The 25,411-nt window shown below is 38.4% G+C and overlaps 1 protein-coding gene and 1 long non-coding RNA gene across 6 annotated transcripts in view; one reads left to right on the forward strand and one right to left on the reverse strand.

Annotated features, from left to right (window-relative positions):
* PKIA (cAMP-dependent protein kinase inhibitor alpha) overlaps positions 1-5,403 on the reverse strand; it is a 44,465-nt gene extending 39,062 nt beyond the window's left edge. The window contains exon 1 of one of the 2 annotated variants that reach the window (XM_027452381.3): positions 5,126-5,403. The gene's annotated coding sequence lies outside the window, so the exon portion shown is untranslated. Of the gene's footprint in view, positions 1-4,792; positions 4,977-5,125 lie in introns of those variants that run through there. The other variant, XM_027452379.3, reaches the window with a different exon arrangement.
* Positions 5,392-25,411, forward strand: part of LOC106015875 (uncharacterized) — a 215,431-nt gene continuing 195,411 nt past the window's right edge. For all 4 annotated transcript variants that reach the window (XR_011807441.1, XR_011807440.1, XR_011807442.1 and 1 more), the window contains exons 1-2: positions 5,392-6,028; positions 22,561-22,700. This is a non-coding gene — a long non-coding RNA (uncharacterized lncRNA). The remainder of the gene's footprint in view (positions 6,029-22,560; positions 22,701-25,411) is intronic.

The following is a 25,411-nucleotide window of genomic DNA, read 5'->3' on the forward strand; positions in this document are numbered from 1 at the left end:
TAGGCAGTTTAGAAATTACTTTTCCATGAAAGGAAAAAATATATAAAATAGAATAAGGAGATGATCAAGTGTCAACATTTCAGTTTATTCACTTTCCCTTGCTTTGGTGAAGACTTTGTTCTTGAGCCTTGGCCTGAAGGAGTTCAGACCAACTGAGCTCAAGACTTCTGAGCATAGAAAAGTTGTGTATTCATACTTTTTGCAGTTCTTTGTGTGACTCTGGCATTCAAATAGCAGCAGTCATTTTCACGTAATACGTCGTACGGGACTCACTGACATGTTTCTCACTGGGGATCACAGCTTTGAGTCTCCCATGAAGTTTACCTCTGTCCTACCTGTGAGCAATCAACAGGTTAAGTAGAGATGCTGAACAGGAGCCAATTTAAGGCTGCTACTGAAGTAATAATATCCTTTACCAATATGATCCACAGTATTTTAAGGGAGGTTTAACATGTACTATAAACAGTATCATGGAAGGACCATTAATAAGCATCTGTGCTATTTTAAAACAACAGGTGGTGAGATCGTTTCACCAGAGTTATGTGCTCACCATATGTGTAAATGGAAATTCTGTAGGAGGTAGAAGGCAAATGAGTGAATAGTTAGCAAATACATATATTATATATTATATAATATATATATAATTATATAGATATATTAAGATGTATATGATCTCATTAAAGCTGCAGCACATTTTACAGGCTAGCTAACAGCTGCCAGGATAACTTCAATGTATCTTTGAGTCTTTCGGAACAGTTTCTAGAACAAAGATGTGATAAAAAAGCAGTCAGAGAAACAAAGACCGTATGTTGGAGTTAGACCTATTTGCCTATCACTTCTGATGAATCACTGGGACATTAGTGCAGAAAGGGATGCATAACTGTGCAGAGACCAGCATGTTGCTTTGAAGTACTTCTGAAATGGGACAGGTTAATGTCCATTGCCCATGAATCCCATAAAGCCAAAGAACAGCAACATAGCCTATTTTAAAACTCATTTTAATAATGGTTAGAAAACAAAATACATTCTACTAGAGACAACTACACCTGGGAAGACATCAGAATTTGTCCACTGAAGTTCTTCTCCAAAAAGGTTTGGGGAAAAAAACAACAACAACTTTACACTTGGTTCACCCAGGGTAGAAAGACAGAGGTACCGTGGAATCATTTTACTGCCACAGAAAGTCAGGCAGCTCAGAAATGCAGTATATTGGCAGCACGCTAGGGAGCACAAAGAAAACCAGCGTAACTCATTGGTTCTTCTGCAAACTTTAAGGGATGAAAAATGAGATTGCTTGATCTGGCATTTGGCTAGGACATTTGCACCAACACTCCTGTAAGAGATTCCGTTTTGAGTTTCTTTCTCCCAATAAGTTTATATTTAAAGACATGGATACATACTGGAATCACACAGTTCTTATACTATAAGATAATCTATTTTATTATGTTAGACTCACTTTTCAAGACTATAAACCCAAAGACTGTCTTGAAACTAGTGTATCAATGCATCATGAAATTAATGCAAATAAATGGATTCATGCTTGTGTTGCGTTCACATAAACCTCTCTTGAAGAGGACCACAAATCAGATTGTTCCTGCAATAAACATATACGAACTCTGTTCTACATTCCAGATACTAAATTCATGGCTTCAGTATCTTGGTTGTGAAGTTCTGATGTATTCAATTAGGTCTGTGTACAAAGGTACTTAATGCCTTTCTTGTTCCCACCGCTAGATATCAATCAATTGAACTCTTAGTTCTCCTTAACAATTGTTACCTTTGCATTTGACTGACCACTCACATGCAGACTTTCTACTGACAGTAATTAAAGACTCCAGCAGAAGATTTTACTGTGCAAGTGGGTTTGGATGAAATTTAGATAAAACAGATAAAATTTAAGTCAATACCTGGCATTTAATTCTGATGGAACTTTTTTCTCATTTAGAAATGCTAGTTACTGCACATACAGGGCATGCATTTCAAGCATTAATACATTTGTTGTCATGAAGAAACGATGGTATCACTACCTTTAAAACACTCCTATTTGCTCATGTAGAGTGAGTGTTTGTATGTACTATATATAATTTAATGTCTGCTTGCTCACACTCTGCTCATCTTCCTTTATTTCTTGGACTCTAAGGAATTCATAGATGGAGAAAATAATTCGACTGAAAGCCTAGTAACAACATAACTGGACTGTTACCTGCTTGATCTAGAAGGTGCTTAGTTCAGTTGGTTCAAATAGCACTTAGAAATATCAGCTTCAAACATTCTCATAGTAAGGAAAATGCATTAACTGAATTGTTTCATTTCAGCCTTGGAAAGGAGCATCAAGCCTCTGTAGCTTCAAGAGCATTCAAGGTTACTAGGTTTTCCAGTTTGTTCTCCTAAGGAAACAAGCTTTATGCAAACATATCCATCTGGCCCCTGCTCATAAATTTGGTTAAATGAACCTGCTGGTTCAAAGGCTGGCTGTGGCCTAGAAATCTCAGAGATAATTAAGGTCTTACATATTTGCAGAACTAACCCAGATGAAGAAATCCAAAATAGCAGACCCTCTGAGGAAAAGGCAGCTAAGTCTCAGCTGCCACCCAGTCTGTCTGGCATCATCCAGCTGGGCAACTGTGCTGTTCTTCCAGGCAGCGGGGCTCTTGCCCCAGATCAACCACTGCAAAAATCCTTTTCTTTGCCTGGTAGAGGTAAGGAACTTACTGTAACAAAAGGAGTAAGAGGAGTTAAGAAACAAGTTGATTTACACCATTTAAGTAAATCCAAACTGGTAGTTACATATGTACTTTTCCTACAGACACATGCACTCTTGCATTTGATATGATTATACCGTCTGTCTTTGGAGTACACATAAACAACAGCAAGTTTTCTGTGTCAAACCAACCAGATGTATGTGCACATCTATAATAATGACTCTTGGCCAACTAGTCCTTCTTCCCTGGCACCACACTGTTTTAGAAATTACTGACATCCTTTTGAAACCCTCTTTACATTTGCCAGGAAGCACAAACAGCTATATTTACTGTGGTAATGTTTTGTCAACATTAGCAAGTACTCATACTACCCCACATTTACAACAACAGAATGTGAAACCCTTACTTGATGCTCTCTTCAGCAAAGCAATGGACTCAATATAGAATGGGTGGACTAATATGAAAAGTATGTGAACTCAGCTGCATGGTTTCTTTTTCCAGCCAGAGGCCATTACAGCAGAAATCAACAGATGACTGCAACATTGCAACAGACAACCACGTTCTTTTCTGACAAAAAAAAAAAAAGAAAAAAAAAAGAAAAAAAAAGTAGAGAGATGATAATTCAGGCTCCCAGGTGTTTTACAGGAACAAGGTATATGTTTGGTAGATAAAAAGTACAGATTTGATGGAATGTGTTATTACTTTTTCTGGCTTGAAATGCACACAATGGATGTGCCATGGAGTGCTTAACGGGGTTTATATGGGGCCATAGTTAATGACTATAATAGCTTATACGGGGTCATACTTAATGACTGTTGTTCACAGTAAAGATCTGTCTGTTGAACTGATTTCTGACAGTGCAATTTACCAGTCACGCTTTGTTTCAGCCTTGTGAAGCCTCAATTGTCCTTTATATGCATTTCCTGCCTCCGTAGCCATCATTCGCCTTCTGCTTACCCAGCAACAATACTGAGGCAAACACATGAATTTAAACATCTTCCCAGAAATAACAAGAGACCAAGCATCTAACTGCCTGTTACCTCCATAGGTATCATTTTTATCATTCCAGCACCATGGCCTGGGGCTTTGGCCACAACTGAGGAACCCACAACTACATGAGCTGCTCAACGAGCGCACAGCATAACAGGATCCTTTACAATGAACATGTAAGTAAATAGACATTAAACAAAGTAACTTTCAAGTTCCGATATCCTGCTTCCTTCTCTCATTAGTACCTTATCCTTCCTCTCACCGGAGGCACAATCATTCTTTTCGCTTCCCAACCAAACCATATAAAGCCATTAACCATTACCACATGCAAACAGAGCTCATGCTAATGATCTGCCTATGCATGCCAACCCTGGCCTCCTGTACTGACATGCCATCTCTTCAGCATCCTTCCTGAGAGCAGAACAAAGGAAAAACAAAACCAAAACCCAACAAACATACCAGAAAGGGACACAGGCCAGGCAGATATTTCCCCTTTCGCTCAACTCCAAGCGACTACTTGTGTACTGCCAGGACCCGTGTACATACCACGAGGAAGGCGCAATGTCAGTGGCCAAGCTACACCGCTGCGTGTACTCCCGTTTTCCCACTTAGATATTGATACGATGGCGACACAACTCATTAAGTCTTCCATTTAGCCAACGAGGGCACTGGGAATTTCGCCGGCATTTCTCATCCCTCAAACCTCCCACCGGCCGGCACCAATGGAAAAAAACGCACGGAGCACGGAAAGGAGCCCGTGAGGAGCCCGCAGCACCCATGTCGGTGCGAGGGCCGGGTCTCCAACTTCTCCCACTCTCCCTTTAGTTCCCTGCGCGGCGAGCTCCGGCCGGGGGTGGTGTACGAGGCAGCTCCGCTCCCCTCATCCCCCCCGGCCCTAAGATGTCTCCCTGCCGCCGGCGGGAGCAGCAGCAGCAGCAGCAGCAGGAGGCGGCCCGGAGCTCGGCCCCGCACCTGCCGCAGCCCTTGCGACCCCCACACCCCGATCCGTGCCGCCGAGCAGGGAGCGGGGCAGAAAGCAGAGCGTGAAGGAGACGGAGGAGGCGGTCGCGGCCCCCAGCCCCCCGCAGCCCCCCGCTCACCTTTGCAGCGACCGGCTCAGCGCATCTTCCCCCCTCCCCGCCTCCCGCTGCTGGCTCTGGTGGTGGCGGCGGATCGGGGCGCCCCGCGCAGCCCCTCCCTCAGCTCCCGCTGCCTCTTCACCCCCACATCCCGGTGCCGGCGGTGCCGGCGGCAGCTGCTCCTAAATTCACGGCGCTCCGGCGGCATGAAGTCATCCTCTCCGCCCCCTCCCCGGGCCGCCGCACTCCGCTCTCGCCGAGGACGGGGAGGGGGGGTTGAGGCCGCCCCGCTGCATCCCCCCCACCCCCCTCCCGGCTCCCTGTCCCTCAGCGCCCGGCCCCGCGGCACCGTACCAGGGCAGGGCAGGGTCCCGCGGCGCTGCGAGGCCGGAGCCGCGGGGGGAGCCTTCCCCCCGGGGTGTGCGTGTGTCTGTTTTTCAAGGAAAATCCGCTGTAATCCCTCGTGTGGGCGCCCGGCTCCCCCCTCCTCCTCCTCCCGCCGGCCTCAGGGCGCGCAAGCGCTTCGCAGCCTGCGCCCCCAAAAAAACGCCTTGCGCCCCCAAAAACGCCTTTCCCTGGGGGGCCAAGGGAAGCTGCTTGGCTCGGGGGGTTCTGCTCCGTGCCGGGGGGTGGAGGGCAGAAGAAGGGCCTAGTCCTCCACCGTCCTGGTTCAAGGTCACCAGGACGCGCTTCTCCCTTTTACGAGGGTGTCCTGATATTTTTAAGATCCACCAGTAGGCAGCATATCTATTTTTGTTATTTATAGAGCACCGTGCGTGCGCTGGGGAGCTGGCAGGCTCGTACAGAAAGAAGGCTGGACTGCAGCCACAGTTTACAACCCCACGAACCAGCCCTGCGTGCAGGACCAGCACGGCCGTGTCGCTGCACAAACAGCACCAGGCAGTCCGGTGCAGATCGACAGATAGGTGTGTGGCCAAGTCACTTGGCCCGAGAGCTCTTGGCATTGCCCAAGCCAAGCAAACAAGGAGAAATCCTGATGGAAGAGCTCCCAGGGAAACACAGATGCTGTGAGAGCAGGTGTTCCCAAAGCACTTGGTCCTATTGACCGGGTAGCCAGTGTACCGGTGAAGTTCTGGAGTAGGCACGAGTTGGAAGCACTGCTGTTAGCCATGGTGGTAAAGCCTGAGACGGGAGCAAAGCTCTCAAGAGGAGCTGCTTCAACAGCCCCAGGAATAGCTAGGAAGGTTGTCTGTAGTGGCAGAGGAAAGCAGATAAGGGGAGAAGAGTCTCATTAAGGTAAGGATCTTAATCTCGGTCTCTCAGATGAAATGGAAAAACTAAGAGCCCGTGTTCCTGTTTGGAAATTCCTTGTATTTCTCTTTCTAGTGGTTATGAAAAGGCTTTTAACTGCGCTGGGATCTTTGATTTGATTCCCAGTGCCTGCGCAGTTCCACAGTTGCACTAATTTGGGGCAGCTCCTGTTTACTCCCTGCCTTGAGACTATTATATTGATTGGCATTGTGGATCTGAATGTGCAGAACTGGCAGCATTTCAACACTGATGCTTAATCTCTGTTTACAGTTTGTTATGTGATTAAGGGCTCATCTCCGCACACACAGAGGAACGCAGAGGCAGGTGGGGCTGGCCCAGGCAGCCTCAGCCCCTATAGGGGCTATAGGGACCCAGCACCAGCAGGCAACTGAAAGGATTACTGGATCACCTCACTGACTGCTGGGGCAGGGGAGGTCATGGGGTGCATAATAGGAAAAACGTTTGGGGAGTGTACAAAGTATTATCATGGAGTGTTTAGGGGAAGAGTGAAAGGCCAGGGGAAAGGGAGATACCAAGGTGATTTGGAAAACGGTGAGATGAGGGGATCAACAGGGTTAGTTCTGTGTAAATAGCCGGCTGGTTAGTATGCTTGTCTGTCTGTGCCCTGCATCTGATCACTGCAGTCTGTCCTGTCTGTTCATTAAACTCTATTTTGCTAGCTGAGAGGGCTTCCTGGTCTCTGTGTGTATGAGGTGTAAGTGCCAGCAATGGGAGTCAGACCTCAGGTCATAGGGACCCATGCCAGAGAGGACAGTGTTACACCTCTCACACCATCTCTGTTTGCATGAGTGTTTGTGTCTGTGTTGAACTGAGTGACTGGCCAAGTGCACATTCATAACTTCACTGTATACATATATAGTGTGTTTTTGCCTATCAGGAATGCATGCTCAGACTTGATGGAGGAGAGGATGGATCTCAGAGCATGGAGCCATGGCAGCCTTGCTTACTATCTGGTTCAGCAACTAATTCACTAAATGATTAGTGTCCTATAAAATATTTGATCTGTGCTAAAGTAAGAATTATTACTATTTCTCTAGTAACACTAAATTGCAGAGTCAAGAGAAGTAAACGCTCCTGGACCAAGAATATTAATTACTACTGTTCCACATCATTACAAGAAAAGAGGTAGGGCACAGGACAAACACATACAAAATTTGATTTTAGTAGAAAAACAATCATCTAGCTATATTTAGAGAGCCCATACTAAGGGAATATAATATTGGATTTACTGATCATGGACTTAGTTTCAAATAAATGGAAATATAAATTCAAATGATCGTAAACTAAGCATTTTAGCTTTAAAAGGGTAGTCTGCAGGGAAATAAAAAGAAGAAACTAGTTAGTGAAATCAGTTGAAAAACTCAGTGTGGGGAAATCTTGGGAATTTTTCTATGTGAAAAGAACAATGTGTAAGGAATAACTCCAGACAACTGAAAAGAGAGTGACTTTAAGCAAGGTATTAGAATTAAGCTGTCAACTCACAAGTGAAAAGATATTTGTGGCTTAAAGGTTAGAAATAACCAGGGTGATGTGAGGTTTGCCAACTCTTGAATTAGATTGTTAAAATAAATACTGAAATAAATAGTAAAATGTGTATCACATGTAAAAATATAAAGAAAACCTGAAATGAAGAAGTTGAGCTCTCTTTCAGTGAGGATGGGGTGAAAAATGTACACTTTGTCCCTCAAACTGAGTAGTTTGCTTTTCTGGTAATTGCTGGCTGTAACAAAGGGTGGAGCAAATGGAATAAATGTTTAGAAATTAACGTTACTGTTTTCACAGTGAAATTAAAATCAAAAGAGTGTCTTCAAATCAGAGGAATAAATCTCTGTCTAAATGTAATGAAAAAATAGGGTACAAAATCACAAAAAATGTTTATAAGTCAGGGTGGCACCCTACTCCTTGGAGACTGTCAGGCAGTACCAGTATTTAAGATATGAGAAGATAAAAGACCTAGGGAACTTTAGTTACCTTAGCTAGATGTTGGCAGCATGCAACACTGAAATCTGCTGATGCTTTGACTATGGAAGCCATTTTGATAAACTGCAGAAAATAAGGAGTGGTTAAAGGTAGGTAAAGTATATGTATATGTGTAATAGACCAGGAAAGTGGAAGATGTCAAACAAAAAAGGCTGTTAGGAAAAGATGTCAATCTGGAGAAAAGTTAGTGGTAGCATTTCAAAATGAGCAATCTTGGGTTTTATTTTGTTTATTGTTTTCAGTAGTGGCCTTGGCAAGTAAGTACAAATGAATTAAAAGAAACCTTATCAATACAGAGTGGGTTTGGAATAACCTACTAATTGGTTGAGGAGTGAAATCACAGAACTGGGATGATGTCTTAATAGCAAAAACACAAAACATTTTAACGATACACTAGAGCATCTTTGTCTAAAAATTGCAAAGGAAAAGAAAGAAAAAATCAGAAGTACTAGATGATCATTGGATGACTCTGAGCTAGTGGTGGTGTAAGATTTGAGAAAGCAAAATGTATTTTTAGCAGATACCAACTGAGGCTAGTATAGATAAGGAAGTTTGCCGACTGGGTTGTATTTCCCAGTCTCTTGGTCCACCTTCAGAGTAGATTAGCTCCCATTGACCTTTTATGTCAGTGATACCTAGGCATATAATGCATCAAAAATCTGTCCACTAGATTGTATAGCAGTATTTAATAGTTTATGGGAGCTATTTAAGCTCCTCTGTAAGGAAACACTTCATGCTTTTGCTCACATATACTTTGTATGTAAGTGTATGCCCACCTATGCACATAAGACTTTTTACAAGCATTAGGATGTTCAGGAAGTTCTGAATGAAGTCTCCTGGGCTTAGCTTTTGCTTGGTACCAGTGGTAAAAATGGTTCAAACTACAAGGGTTAGTAAAGATGGATCTGCTTTACAATGTATCTTGCTGATGAAAGTTTATATTATATGGAGAACATATGAAGATACAAGTACCACTGCACATAAGCATCTTCAAAGCTTATATTCCTCAGATTAGGAAAACTGATTTTACTGAGTATAAACAAGTATAAACAAGAACTCTGATCACCTGTTTTCATCCCCTGATTTTTTTTCGATCTAAGTAGCCTACCTCCTACTAGCCTGCTTATGTGGCAGTTATCCAGGGTAGGTTTGTTTTGTGGGCAGTTATCCAGGGTAGGTTTGGTTTGTGTGTGCCAGAATTCTAAAGATTTTGGAGTCTCTGCAGTGCAAGCCAGTAAACTTTTTTTGTTTGTTTGTTTGTTTGGTTTTATTTCCCCCAGGAGAATAGATAATACTGTTATAACCAGTTTATCATACTTTGTCATAAGCTTTATTATTATTATTATTAAACTTGTACTACATTTATTAAACTGAACTATATTTCATGTTAAACTAAATACTATACACTTAAATAACAATTGATTATTTTTTTTTCTTGGATTTCTTCAGACTATGTTTAAAAGATAGGAATGCAATGAATAAACAGATCTTAGGAAATGTCACCAGTTTTTACAACAGCTCTGGGCAAGAATGTTATGTAATGTTCAGGAAATGCCAGGAAAAACAATTGCCAATTGTCACCAGCAATGTAATATAAGATATCGAACAAGTTTTTACAGTTCCTCTGGAGAACATTGGAAGTGCAGCCCATATTGTGTAGCAAACCAGTTTTACTGATGTTGTTGAAGAATAATGTAAAAATGTGTTGTATGAACTCTTTAACTGTGCCCAGTAAGTTACTGTCCTTCTGATCCCTCTGACACCTCCTAGATGAAATGATTTCAGGTCCCTGAAATAAAATTATGCACAAAAGTAAAATTGCTGTAAATTTAGTGCTAAGAAAATGCAGTTTTTCTTCTATGCTTACTAGAAGGACATCAAGGCCCTGCAATGTGTCCAGAGAAGAGCTTCGAAGTTGGTGAAAGGCTTGGAGCACAAGTCCTGTGAGCAGCAGCTGAGGGAACTGGGGTTGTTTAGACTGGAGGAGGCTCCAGGGAGACCTTATTGCTCTCTACAACACCTGAAGGGAAGGTGTGGGGAGCTGGGGGTCAGTCTCTTCTCACAGATAACTAGGGATAGGACTAGAGGGAATGGCCTCAAGTTGTGCCAGGGGAGGTTTAGGTTAGAAATTAAGAGACATTTCTTCTCAGAATGAGCAGTCAGGCATTGGAACAAGTTGCCCAGGGAGGTGGTGGAGCCTCTGGGGGTATTCAAGGAAAGGTTGGACGTGGTACTTAGGGACATAGTTTAGTGGGTGATATTGGAGGTAGGAGGATGGTTGGACCAGATGATCTTGGAGGTCTTTTCCAACCTTAATGATTCTATGGTTCTATGATTGTTTTATTCTGTTTCTGCAGGTATTTAAAAGCAAATGGACTAAGTTCTCTCTCCAAGATCACAATTTCAATTCCTTTTCATTCTTTCATTCACTCTTTCTTTATTCCTTCATTACCATTATTGCTTATTATGTTTAGTTATGCTTTTAGGTAAATGAACATATTTTGTACAATTGTTTGTGTTTATGGGATGTAATGTGTATTGCAGAAATTTTTAAAAGGGACACAGAAGTAATGTGACATTGAAAAAGAACAAAAGAACATTGCAAGACAAACTGCAGTGTCAGCAACACTTTCTTACAACCAAAACCATCATCAATAAAATATATTTAAAATAGTGATGTATATCTGCAATCATTTCCAAAATGGGGGGGGGGGGGGTGGGGGGGGAGATGATTCAGGGATTTAAGTAAATTCTGCCTGATTGCTTGATAATTCTATCAAAACCATATAAATTAAAATGAAAACAAGTCATGCTGGAGCCACTACATTAGTTTCTAATCTTCAGCAGGAGGAATTTTAAAGTAAAATGATCTGCCTCTGAAAAGATTAGAACAACCAAACTCTGGTTGCAGACAGCCTCTGCCACTATCTCTAAGTCTTCTTCTTTTAATGCTGGCTACATGTTTTCTTAGACTAGGATTGTCAAATTTTCAAGGCAGCGATTTCAGTGTTTCAGTTTGTACAATGTTAGCCACTTCCAGAATGCACTTACAGTAATTTATGTCACTTGTCTCTTTAATATGATGGTTTGACTTTTATGCATAAGACCAGTTCTGCCCTAAGTTACAAGTTGTTTCAGCTGAAGGTAATGGAAGTTGTACATGTACAGGGGTAGAGCCTGGCCCTTAGCCTCCTGACGTCAGTGGGAACAGATGTGTTCTCCTTTTTTTTTCCCCTTGTGGCTTCAAGCATTGTCTTAGTACAAAACAGTCTGATTTTCTTAACGCTTTAATAGCAATGATGCTTGTTTTTTTCTCATTTTCCACCATCAACTTCATTGCTTGATTATACATTTTCTAAACTTTGTAGGAATAATAGGCCCATAGTAGCATTTTCTGCACTTAAAAATGCATTACTAACATTGTAATATAAAGCATCCTTCCAAATGGGAAGAACAGCTCATAATAATATAATGCTGTTACAGTATATGTGCTATAAAAAGGAGAAATTAAGACTGTACTGTCATTCTTAGTTCTGGCATTAGCCGTAATTCTTTCTCAGCGCTTGACTTGTCAACTGTAGCTTTTTCACATTTTCAGATATAGTACGTGGAAACTATTATTTTAAGGAAAAAAAAATCAAAAACACACAAACAACACAGTCTATCAGTGACGACTTGGATACCAACATAGTTTTTTGGTATGCTTACTTATGTGAATGGATATTAAAGTGAGATGTAGTGCTTTGTCTCTGGATTCCACAACTCTTTGTCAACAGGAGAAGAGCAAAAATTGGAGGATCTTGGTGTACATTGTTCATGCCCTCTTCTAATGCCATCTTTGCATCCTCCTCAACATTCAAACTAAGTCCCACCTTCAGGTTTTTCATGCCAGTCCCCAGAGATGTTAGTCACTAAGAATCTTCATCTTAATCTGCTAACCTAGTATTCATTGTCTTTTCTCAGATTTTTCCACCCATTGCCAGACACTGTTATATTATGTCCCATTTTACTCTTTGTTCAGGTTTCTCTTTCTCTTCTACATCCTGCTGCTTCTATTTTTTTTTCTTCTTGAATTCCATTTTGCTTTCCTTCCCCTTTGTCTCATAATGTAACTTGTTCTTCATTCCTTCTGCTGGTATTCAACAGAGGTCCTCTCCAGATTGTGGGATTTTCCACTTCCTAAAAATTCATAGTGGAGCAAATATATTAAAGACTCTGTAGTTAAGTCTCACTTCATCTCTTCCCAACTGCCAAATGTCATTTTGGCTCATCACCATACCCCTCCATCCCTTTCTGAAAAGCCTGAGCCAGCATATGCTTCTTCTTACCAGAACCCTCTCCTAGCTCATATCCCCTCTGCATTTTGAACTCCGCAACTTCGTTTTCCATGCATCTGAAACCAGATGGAGTAACAAAAAAGAGAACACAGAAAGTGAAACCTTTGGATTTCCAGAAATGGTACCCAGGTAAGTAGTTAATGAAAAGTCCTACTGACTCTGCTGTGGGGTGTGCTTTGTGAGAGAGGCATCTTAGGAGTGGTTTTTGCTGAACTCCCCAGTTCTCTCAGAGCATCTGTAGTTTTCAGATTTCTAAGCATTTGAATATGTTTGAGTCTCAGTAGTTAAGTTCCTTATCCAAACCATGTGGACTAATGAGCAGTCATCATATTTCTTTTTACCCAGGTTGGATTTACCCTGACAATATTTGGAAAAAACAATTTTTCTTACTGACATTTAAGTACATTTTGAAGCTGGCACAGTACTGAAATTTGTAGGTCAAATGATTAAAGTCAGTAAATTTACAGCAAAAAGAGTCTAGTCCAAAGCAGTGAGTAACTCTTATAACAGGTAGGCCCTTTTCAGTATATACCTGTGTGCAGTGGCTACCATTTCATTTTTAGTTTGATGTCCTTCTGTCTTACTAATACTCTCTGGAGTTCAGCCTGCAGTGACATTTAGCATGTAATGTACAGCCTGTATTTCATTGACTGCCCTGGTACAGATTTAAAATTACGTAAAATCTTAATCTTGATTTTCTTCCAGATTCTTTCTTTTATACCTGTTTTAGTGATCTGGAGTCAGTGAGTCAGTGAGTCCAGAAGTTTATTACTGTACTGTCCTTTAAAAAGAGATTTATCCAAAAGATTGTCATCTCAGCTTTTCAGTTTGCAATGCAGCAGAGATCATCCTGCAATGTATATAAGATAATTAATTTAAATTTAATAAATAAATAAATAAATTACTACGTGTGCAGTGCATAACAAGGAGGAGAGAAACAAAAACCATGAGAGTGGCCAAAACCTGATGCCTTTGCAGATACAGAGAATTTGTCAGCAGAAATGTGCCAGAGTCATCCTATGTATTTTAGGTTATTCACTTCCGAAATAGTTGAAAATAGCCAAGAAACAAGAAAACCCTATCGGCCTGACCAAAGAAAATATAACTTTTCCTAACCCCAAATCTAGCACATCCCATGGCCAAGGTATTAGACAGACTTCTCAGCAACATGCCTGCACTTCTAAAACGTTGTCTAAAGATATTTCTAAAACTGAAGAAGGCCCATTTTCATTCTCTATATTAGCTTTGCTTTCTGTTTCCCTTTCTGTATTCCTTCGTGTTCAGTAGTCTTTTCAGTTCAGTATTCTATGCAGTTTTGGATAGTGTCTAATCTTAATTTTCTAAATAACAGAAGCCTGTGGGTTTATTGTCATTTTTTAATTGTTGGTGAGTAGGTGGCAGTTAAACATACACAGTTCTGATTTTCAAGACACTTGCAGTTCTCTGTTTTTTCTTTGGGTAGCAGCTATCAAAACTAATTCTTGGTCCCTGAATTTGTGTTGGTTGGTGGTCATCCTTAGGACTTTTTTTTTTTTTTCTTTGGTTAAGACATTTGCCTGTTTCCTGAGGGACCTTTTAATTTTGTACAGATGTGTATATTTCATGATATGTTTTTTTTCAGTAGAAAAAAGATGCAATTTCGTTACTGGTAAGGGTTGTGCCCAAAGCTCGTCAGTGGTTTTGTTTAATGATGTTGGGGGTGTTCGGGCTTTCTGCTTAAAAATAGTTTCTTCTCAAATAAGGTACTTTAGTGATTCTGTATCAATACCAGTGAATCTTTTCATCCAAAACACTTAATTTTATAAAAATTAATTAGCTTGTAATTGTTTTAATTTTACTTTAATTTCTGAGTGTATATTGGAAAAAAAATCAGCTGTTCATTGTGTCTATCCATTCAGAAACTCAAGGCATCTATAGTAATCCCATATTCAAGTCGATCTTCTGTTGTGGTTGAGGATTTCTCTGAGTCTGTTTATGATCCTAGAGCAAACTGTGTCAGTCCTGAAACAGAAGGAACAATAACCTTTTCAGATAACTCTCTCAACAATAGGGTAATAGGCCATTTGTTGTGTAGGATGGGAAGAAAGAGGAGACTGGAAAAATAGTTCAAATTCCAGCAAGAGCTAAGTGGAAGGTACAGTTTCACAAAAGCCTCCTGCAAACACTTTTTGCAGTCAAAAAAAGAGGATTAACAGACAAGAATTTGTAAGGCATAGTTGCTGTTCGAATGAGCTCAGATGTTACAAATGGGGGAATAAAACAGTAGAATAGGTTGAACACTGACATTTTATAATGTGTGGAGTTTCATTGTATAAATAGGAACACTTAGACAAATAAAATTGTATAAAATGAGTCCTGAAGACAGGCAGTGTCATCCAGAGTAGTATTAAACTACATGACGCTGGAGCAGCAGAGCATGCACCATTTCCAAAGAACCTTTGGCAAGTGTATGCTAACTATCTCAAGGCAATAAAAGATTACTTAAGTGGATAAGTAGCTGGATAGCACAGACTTGTAACTTGCAATTTGTAGGCCAAATGTGTCTGACCTCTACTTTTATAACTCAGACCTCTGCAGCTGATTCCAAGCACTACAGTTTCATTCACTCTAGCCTTGTAAGCAGCTATACTTTTCACCAGTCTGAACAGAATATAATCCAAAATTAATCTAAACTACCTCTTTTTTGAGACTGGAATTTTCCTAGAAGTGTCAATAAAAAGTGTCATTTTAATTACCATAGCATAAGAAAGCTTTGATCCTAGGTCAAGATCTGATTAGACTAGGCACAATACAAAAACAGGCACAAAACAAGACATGTCCAAGTGTAGTTTATTTTCAAATGATCAAGATGCTGGGTAGCAGAATACAGCTGGGTAAATCATTCTTGATCTTCTTCAACAGACAGGAATCATAAAACAAGAGCAGCCTGAACTGTCGGTTAAAAACAAAGCAAACAAAGTAAAAAACACATAAAGGGAATAGGAGTTGGCTATGAGATAATCCCTTTGGGATATATGTCTCATCTCAGATCTCAGGCCTAGAAACTTTGCATGTGAAAACACAAATATGTTTGCACTGAAACTGTAAAAAATGGCCTGTAAAATGGACCAAGCAGGAGTGAGACTGTTGACTAAGAAACAGTATTTGATGAAGATCATTCTAAAAGTGGGTAAAGCAGCTTGATGTAAAGAAATAGAGTTCTATGAGTGCACAGAAATTAATTCTGCAATCAGTGTGACAAGATAGAAGGTTCATTGTAGTAACAATGTTGAAACTTTGTACAAGCAAGGCAGTTGCCAAAACCAAAAAGGACATTGTAATAATCCATAGAAATTCATAAGAATTTAAATGAGATTATCAATTGCAAGGCTAAATAGAAAAACAAACAAACAAACAAACCAACAAACATTTTTGAAGTATTCTCTAACATGGAGACTGACTTGAAATACTATATATAGAAAGACAACAGAAGGAGAGTTAAGGACAGGACTCTAGAAACCTGAAGGCAGCAGTTAGGACAGATACTTTAAAGACCACAGTAAAGGAAGTGAAGTAAAATCAAGAACACTGCTTCAAAAATTGAAGAAAGAACAAGACTGCACAGTCAGCAGGTTAAAAGCCAGTAAGGAGTAGTGGTTCTCAGATTTTAGTAGAATGGTGGGAGGACAGAGTAGAAACTTAGTCTTTCCATTATTTTTTTTTTCCTAAAAATGTTCTTCCTGTGGTTTCTTAAAGCAGTTACTGTGAACAGCAATATTATCCTTCAATTTTTAGCTTGCCCTAGATTCTGAGTTTTGAGGGTTTAGAAGATATTATAGAATCAAAGAATCATTAAGGTTGGAAAAGACCTTCAAGATCATTTAGTCCAACCATCCCCCTATCACCGATATCACCCATATATCTCTCTATTGCCATATAGCTATATAGCATGGCTTTTCAGCTGAAGGTCATCCTTTTTGGGGAAAAGGCTCTCAGTTTTTACAATTACGTTATTTCAAATGTCTCTAAGAGACTTTAGGTTAGAAACCACCATTTAATTTTTGTATAAAACATTTTCTGAATTGAAAGTGCACCCAAAATGGAATATATCTTTGCAATACAAGCTTTTCACAATAGTTTGTGACAAAATGTTGATGAAATATATCAAAAAAAGAGAGATTAAAGACAATCCTTTACAAACAGGAACAGCAACATTTCTGTACCTGGAAGTGTTTAGTGCTGGTTACCTGCAGATGTTTTTTACATATTGTATTCTTTCATTAATTTTGCAGCTACAGCAATATTTATTATGGTAGCAGGTTACTTCTGCTTTTAATTAAAAAAATAAAAAAATCTGATACAACAAGAGAGTTGTGAGTTGTGATTATCGTTGCAGTTTTCACTGAGAGAAAACTCTGTTGGGCAAAGTTTTAGATATTATCTAAAACCTTGGAGTAGACAATGAATCTATATCTAATGAATCTATAGAACCAAAACTATATGTTCATATACTGGTGTGTAATACAAAACACGCATTCTCACAATGTAAGGTAAAATATGAACCAGATTGATAATCTTTGACGATGACAATGATTTCTTGTGGTTTGAGGAGTTTTCAAAAGCCATCTGGACCCCTCAATGTTCTTGATATACATACATATGGCATTAAAGCCAAGATCTGAGTCACCTGGATTTTGCCTTATGACCATCGGTCTCTAAATTTTCCTCAAGTCTGACACAGATAAATTTCCAGACCCAATTTATCCTCCTTGACCATCCTTAGAATGTCTTCTATGCTTAAAATTAGGCCCTGGGAATACTCAGAAAAAGCAATCACTGGGAACAGAGATGCTTTGCTTTTGCCTAAGCCCTATTAAGTCTAGAGTTTGTGTTTGCTTGCTGAAGTTCTTGAGTATCTCTGTCCTACAGCTTGGAGAACAGCTAACTGATGCTTTCAGCTCTGGTGTCATTAAAAAACATGCCACAATAGTCACCTCCTGCAAGTATACAAAGTAATGAGTGTATATCTGCTGTATATATAGGTGTGTATTTGATATAGTCTGAATCTTCAGTGCAAAGAGGGACAGAAAAAGGAAGAAGAAATCTTTCATTTCTGCATTACAAATGGAGACTGGGAGCACACTGAAAGCAAACAGTCAAGCTCAAACAAGAAATCTGTGACAAAGCTGTGAACTGAACTGACAATCTTGAGTGCTTTAACCATTCTATTTTCTATTAAGTGTGTAGTGTTTTTTTTTTTTACCACTCAAATTCTTATCAGATGACTTTTTTTTTTTAACTTTCACCCTAAATTCTATTCGCATTACTGTTTAAATTTGAGTTTTTTTAACAGCTGCTGTTTTTGCAGCAATGAAAGTCAATATTTTGGAGCTGGTCTTAATTTCCAGATGGAGAGCATTTATTAAAAAAAAAATATTATTGAATGCTTGTTCCTTATGACATGTAAAGCTGTTCAAACAACATTCTGAGAGAGAGGTGATAGCTTTGGGAGGTGGTTTTTATAGAGTAAGTTTATAATGTATTGCACCACTCATCTGAAATTTCAAACAGAATTTTCAAAAAGAAGGTAGAATTATAAACAGTATTATCTTCTACTGAAAACCTAAATTTCTGGTTCCTATAACCACTTCTTTCAACACAGATCATGTATCAATTAGGGAGACTCTTGCTTTGAACAAGTTGTAGTATATGATTAAGTAGTATATGACTAAGTAGCAGTATAGATTTATTTTAACTATATTTTAAGGAAAATGCACTCAAACCTGAATATATAATAAATTCTTTCATTTTACTTACATTATGTATGAAGAGTTTTAATTCTAGTTAGCAAATACCAAGAAAAAATTGTTTGATTTTATTCAGTGTAATGAACTTGTAATACAATATGGTATGATTGTGTTGTCTCAAAGCACAGCAAATCAGAAGGAAGGTTGCCCTTCCATATGGTTGTTTTTCCTAATAAAGCTTCTTCCATAATTCAAAGATTATTCACCAAAAAAATGCACATCTTCAACATTAGCATAGATATTTAGGCTGTCACAGGAAGTGGAGTCAAGCCAGAATCAGTCCTGATTTTTATAAAAGGTAATTGGGATTCAAGTTGTTTCCGTTTCTGTTTCTTATTTGTTTATTTTATTTTTGTTTGTTTTGTTTGTTTTTCTTTTTTTTTCTTCTTCTTTTTTTCTCCAGTTTTCTCCAGCCCACCAACATAGGTAGATATGAAGATATGATGATTAGGTGTGAATTTAAAGCTTTGCTGAAGTTTCCTCAAAGATCCACCAAAAATAACATTAGGCCAAAAGTTTATCTATGTCTGCTTGTCTCTGTCAAGTCTTTATTGACTCTTCACTATTCCAGTTCTAAATTGAATACAGCCTCGGGGAAGGAAACATTTATATAAGAGGGTTATGGTGGAAGAATTTCTCTATTGATCCTGTGTATGAAAAAAGAGCCTTGGAACCAAAATGCCTTAAACTAATTAAATATGACATTCTTCCCCTTGAAGAAGACATATTCATCCAAAAGACAAACCTGCAAGCTCTCTCCTCTGACAGAGAATACTTTCAACTGAGAAAACTAAAACTGAGCAAGTTAGAAAAAAAAAAAAAAAAAAAAGTCCTGATAGAATTTGTATTATGCAATATTTGTGTACCTGTTTTTGTGAATAAATTGTAATCTACATTTGTGGAGGGATCACTCCCTGACTGTGCTATTTATCATGCATATCCAGGTCTGTCTTCTTACATTTCTCTCTTTATTTACCATTCAGAGAAATAACCGTTTGGGAAGGGCTGTTTCACCTGGCTTCATAGGAAAGTCCTAGCCTATTTTAATGATACATGTAGCAAATAACAAAGACACTCAGAACACTTGTATTTTAGTCTGTTTTGCATTAATTTATGGTGTGCCATGTCACATAAGTGACTTCAATGACTCCTAGTATCTCAAATTATGTTGATTTGAAGCAGCAAGATGCTAAAAACCTCTCACTTGTTCTAGGATAGGTAGCTGCTGTATGTGGCTATTCAAATCTACATCGTGTGAAAGACCATCATGGAAGAATTAAGGCAAACATTTAATCAGAAAGGCTGCTGAAAATCATCCAGCTGACTGATAAAATTTGGAAATACAGCTGGTGCACTTAATCACACAAAAGCTAAGTTTATCACTTATTCAGCATTCTTTGTCTCTAACAATGCCATGGAAAAACAATAGCATGTTTTTTTCCTCTTAAAATGGACTGGGCAGCTCTATTTCTTTCCTCCCTTGTTTGATTCACAATATACGTATTGTCTGAACACTTTGCATGAATATTTTTACAGTGCATGCATTGTCTTTGTCTTGAATGCTGTAGGTCCAGTGCTTTACCATTCTGAAGATTTTACTTGCATCAGAATCTCTGTTTTATTGCTAGCCTTTGTATATAAACTGAATGAAAAGAAGCAAAATAATCTTGGAAAACACATCCTGTTGTCTGGTAGCAACACACACTATCAGTCTGTATTTTGGCTAAAGATTTTTTTTTCCCCCTTAGGAGATCTAGTAGAGTAAGAAAAGCTAAATTAGTAGTTTGCACTAACAGTATGTCTAACATACAGCATAAAAGAGAGTAACAGAGAAGATTTAGGAGGTATAGTAGCCATTTTTGGGACATTTTTCCACCTTCAGCAGGAGTTGTTGACTCCTGTAGGAATGCCATATATAAAATGAATATGACAAAAGAGCTTATATGAACTTTCTTTTTTTTTTTTTTTTTTTAAAGCAAATTTTAAAAGCTAGCACTATACAAAAAAGTGAAGCTTTTTTTTAAGTCTGTAAAAAAGCAAGATAGAAAAAGAAGATAGAACTGACCTAATGATGCAAGAATGCTGGGGGATTTATAAAAGATCAGAGTTATAAAAGATTGTGACTTGTCCCAGATTCCAAATACAAAGAAATAGCTTCTGTTGAAGTAATTAAAATTTGCCAAGCAAAGAAAATTTGTCAGCCCACAAGAAAACTTACTGAGGAAAGTTAAGTTCTTGGCTAGCATAAACATGAGAGAATATAAAAAAATAAAGAAGAGGGAATTCAAAACAAAAGGGGAAACAAGGAACCTATGAAAGTCACGTTGTACAAACCACACCAAGTAGCATAATATCATGAAATCTTTATGTCTGTAAATTGACAGCATAACTAAAAAGTATTGCATCAACTGCAAGAGTCAGCAGAATGTATATACCATAGACAAAGAAGCATCTTCCACTTCAAAAGAGATCTTCAGAGGGAGAGCACCAGTGCAGCAAAAGACAATTAGAAAACTAACTTAAAAATAAATAATGTTTAATTAATAGGTCCGTGTTGCTAGAAAAAGCCCATTTACCTCAGAAGGATATAATGTGTGTAGTAAAAGATGATAAAATCATCAGTTTTAGCTTAATGTGTTGAAGTTACAACAATTATTGGAGCATATAAATGAAATATATAGATAAATGTAATATCCAAAATGGAAGGAAAAATTGTGATGAAAGAGATTTGTGGTGGGGGACAAGTAGAGAATCCCAACTTTTACAATGAAAATATGACAACCTAATTTGGTCTCATTAACAAGACACACTCTTTAGAAGGCTAAATAAAGATAAAATAGAGAGAGGCTAGCTGCTGCTTAATAACAATTACCACCTTAGAAAATTTATTAAGTTCTTATAGAAAGTAGTAAATGCTAGCACAATTAAAAAAATAGTAAAATACTGCATACTTTGTTATTGTACTAAATTAAATTTTCTAACAAGCAACAACTTTAGCAGTTTTTCTATCATAAGATGTCTCTGTGGTGAGTTAGGCATATCCTTTCACCTTCTTGTCTGACTAAGACCTTAAAATACTTACATTCATAATTATAATTACATTTAGTCCATATATGTGCACTGTCTGTAATAGGAAGTAACAAACATTTAGCTAGAATCTCAAATTGTGGTTATTATTTGATTATATTTTTGAAAGCTAAAAAACAAAACAAAACAAAACAAATATAGTTGACTGACTGTGAAGATGCTGTTCGTACAAAGTATAGCTGGCAAAACCCATCCATTCCAGAACTCATGCGCCCAAGAAGGTTTCCCTTTTTGTAATGCAGAAAGTAATGGATAGATGTGATAGTCTGACTCTTTTGGTATTCAAAGAAAGAGTAATAAATTAGTGGATTCCCTAAGTAATGTCAGCAACAAAACAAAGCTCTTCATGTATAAACCCAAAACTCAGGGTAGTGCTGTGCTTATAGTGACATTTTAAGCTCTTTATATAATTGGCAAGAGTCAAAGTTGAAAGTGTTGAAAAGTGGAAGCCTGGAGATCGATCCCTACACAATTACAGGAAAGCATATGATGTTATATTTGTGTAATTTTCTTGAAGATTGAAGTATAATGTGCAGTCTTTTTGTTGCGGTATCAAATGAAAAGTGGTACTGAAGCAGCTCTTAAAGGCCTATGCACATGGCAAAATCTGTGGCAAAGTCAAGAGATGATAATGATGGCAGAAAATTGTCTGGTTTATATGGGCTGAAAGCAGCAATAAACTTGTCCTTTGTGGTAAAATATTTTTTCCGCATCTCTATCCCTATGATCTATTGAGCTAGTGGACACTGTTATTAACAAGGAAAAAAAAAAAAGGCATTTTAAAATCAGATTCCTGATCTATAATTAACTTTGCAAAGTTAGAATACAGCAGTAATAAAGTGGCATTGACTGATACTTAATTAATTCACAGAACACTGAAAATCAATTTCTGCATGGTTAGAAATTGCTGTTTGAGCCATGAGGATCTTGCAGAGGTCTCAGAGTCTTCCAGACAGATGGAAAAAAAAAACAAGGAGCTATAAGAAAAACTGAAGAAAAGATTTTATTTAAAAAGTCATTATGGGAAAACACCACCTTTTTTTTTTTTTTTTCTTCTTCTTCCTATATATAAAAGTCCTATATATACAAATTGCTATTTAAATTTTTTCCCAGTTTTAATACATTTAAATACTTAAATAAAATCAAAGCATTTAAAGTTCCTTTCAGCTATAAAGAGGCCTGCACAACATTTCTAGGTATCCAAAAGTAACAAACTATGCAGCTCCCATTATCTTGAAATTTTGAAATGTATTTTTACATCTGTAACAGGATGAATTTATGAGTCGGAGTCTGTCTTGCTTTGCAGGAAGTGGACTCTCTTGAGGGACAAGAGGCCTTGCAGAGGGATGTAGGTTGATTGGAGCACTGGGCAATCATCAATGGCAAGAAGTTCAGCAAAGGAAAATGCCAGGTCCTGCTCCAGGGATGAAGCAGTGCTGGACACAGGTACAGACTGGGAGATTGTGTGGTTGGAGAGCAGCTCAGCAGAAAGGGGCTTGGGGGTGCTGGTTTGCAGCAGGCTCAACATGAGCCAGCAGCATTCCCTGTCAGCCAAGAGGGCAAACTGCATTTTGGGGTGTATTAAGCACAGCATGGCCAGCCAAAAGTCACAAGAGGTGATTCTCCTGATATATTTACCATTGGTGTGGCCTCACCTTGAATATCACGTGCTGTTCTTGGCTCTGCAGTATGAAAAGGATGTTAAGGGCCTTGAAAGTGTCCAGAGGAGAGCAACAAAGCTGGTAAAAGGTCTGGAAGACATGTCCTGTGGAGGGAGGCTGAGGACACATGTCCTGTGGAGGGAGGCTGAGGGAGGCTGAGTTGTCTGGTCTGGAGGAAAGGAGGCTGAGAGGCAACCTCCATAACTGCTCTCTGCAGCTTCCTGAGGAGCAGAAGCAGAGAGAGGTGCTGGCTTCTGCTCTCTGGTAACAGAGGACAGGATATGCAAGAATGGCACAAAGCCATGCCAGAGAGGTTCAGACTGAACATTAGCAAAAAATTTATTCACTGTGATGGCAAACAAACACCAGAACAGACTTCCTAGAGAAGTGGTTGATGTCTCATTCCTCTCCGTGTTCAAGAAGCATTTGGATAATGCCCTCATTAGTACGCTTTACCTTTTGGTTAGCCCTGAAGTGGTTGGGTAATTGGACTCAATGATCTTTGTAGGTCTCTTCCATCTGAACAATTCTAATAATTCTAATTCGAATGATTCTAATAATTAGATGGAAGTGAACATTCATTTTCATTTGCCATTAATTTGCAGACAGAATGATGTCTCAAAGAATTCACATTGACACTGTAATAATTCTCTGTCAAAGTGCAGACCAATTGAATGCAGTGTGCTTTTTATTTTTCCAAAAATCCAGCTATTTTTTGTTGTTGTTGTTTAGAAAGTAATCCATCTGACAGTGGATTTTTTGTTTTCTGTAAGCTTTACTAAAGTAGAACTGTCAGAAATTATATCAATAGCAGTAGAGGAAAACATTTTTTCCTAACTGTTCTTAATGATTTACTTAATAAAAAAAAAAAAAAAAAGCAATAAACAAAGCTCTGTTTTACTAAGAGGTAAGATTTTAGACATCAGTGCTCTTAGAAATCACAATCAAATGATTCATATGAATAACTCTAAATGATATGATGGTATACTTAGTTGCTTTTGCAGCAGCCACCCTGTGAGCTTCTGCATTTTCAAATTTGTTGTCAATAACTGACAAAACAGAAAACCAATATCGTTGTTTCTAGATACTATTCTAGAACTATTTGAAGGATTTGCATTGCCTGCATACATCAAACAGTTCCCTGTTAGCAACAGAGAAACTGCTTCATAATTTTAGTAAAAAGTCTACTGTATGTATCATACAAAACATCTGTCATTAACAAAAGAGGAAAACATTGTCTTGAAGGTATATCTTCTATTTAGTGCATGACTGAATAACATTTTACCAACATCGTACTTATGATCCATAGGAGGATGTAGTTTAACCAGATTAAAATAAATAATACCTGGCTCTACCTTAAGCTATTATTTCCATGCCAGTCTCTATAACTGATGGATATTATGTGTAAGTCCCAATATATATCTATAATAGTCTATAATAGATCATATTTAGCCTATGATAAACATAAAAAAATATATATTCACTCACAAACTGGCTGACTGTATTAGGCTATCCCAGCTACAGCTGTGTAGCAATTCTGAAAACATATTTTTAAAAGAACCTTTTCCAATGATTGTTTTAATTATTTTGGTAGAAAGTTCCTAAAGAAAGATAAGGTCTTTTAGAGGTGTATGCACGTGCGATATTATTCAGTATCAAGCAGATTGCACTTAATATTAAGCAACATATTTGTCTGGATAATGAAGGCTGGCTAAGGTAGCCTAGATGGAGTATCTCAGAGGAACCTCTGACTCAGCATCATTCATCCCCAGTTCTTTGCTTCACTAACTGGATTTTCCAGATCTTGCCCAGTTGTGACAGTGGAGAGTGGGAGGGAAGTAGTCTTCCCCCTCAAACTGTGTTCAGAAAATCCCTTGGCACACACACCTACTCTTTATTGTGAGCCCAAAGTGAGACCATCTCTTATGTAGTTCCAGTGCCTAGTTTTGAAGTCCTTTGATTTTTCAGTTGTTTAGTACAAGACAGTGAAGGCTGTTCCAGGAGGTTCTCATCATCTTTTAAGCCTACAGGCTTTTTAAAGCTATAACTTCTATGTGATACTCACTAAACATTTGTAGTAAAATGTACGATAGCTTGTATTATCTGTCTTTACAGTGATTAGTTAACCTTTCCAGATTTTCTTTTTCTATGACAGTTTCATTACCAAAGTTACAACATAAAAACAGATCCTTAGAGCAAAATCAAGTTCTAACATGCAGAATCTCAAAACAGGAAGCCACATTGAGGATTTTTTTTTTTAGGTACAAGTTTAAGACAGCAAAAAAGAGGACATCTTTTAAAGCTGTGTGGTTGATTTTTATTAAAGGACTAGGTTTCCTTAGGCTGATTTACTCTATTATAGTATCTACACACTATATATATATGTGTATGTGTTTTTATGTGTATATATATGTACACTATACACTATACAGCATCTGCTAGTTCAACTAGTAATAAATATGTAAACATTTATTATTTGTTTTGATTAGTTGCATG

This window comes from Anas platyrhynchos, chromosome 2 (genome assembly GCF_047663525.1).
Source record: "Anas platyrhynchos isolate ZD024472 breed Pekin duck chromosome 2, IASCAAS_PekinDuck_T2T, whole genome shotgun sequence".
Taxonomy (NCBI): Eukaryota; Metazoa; Chordata; class Aves; order Anseriformes; family Anatidae; genus Anas; species Anas platyrhynchos.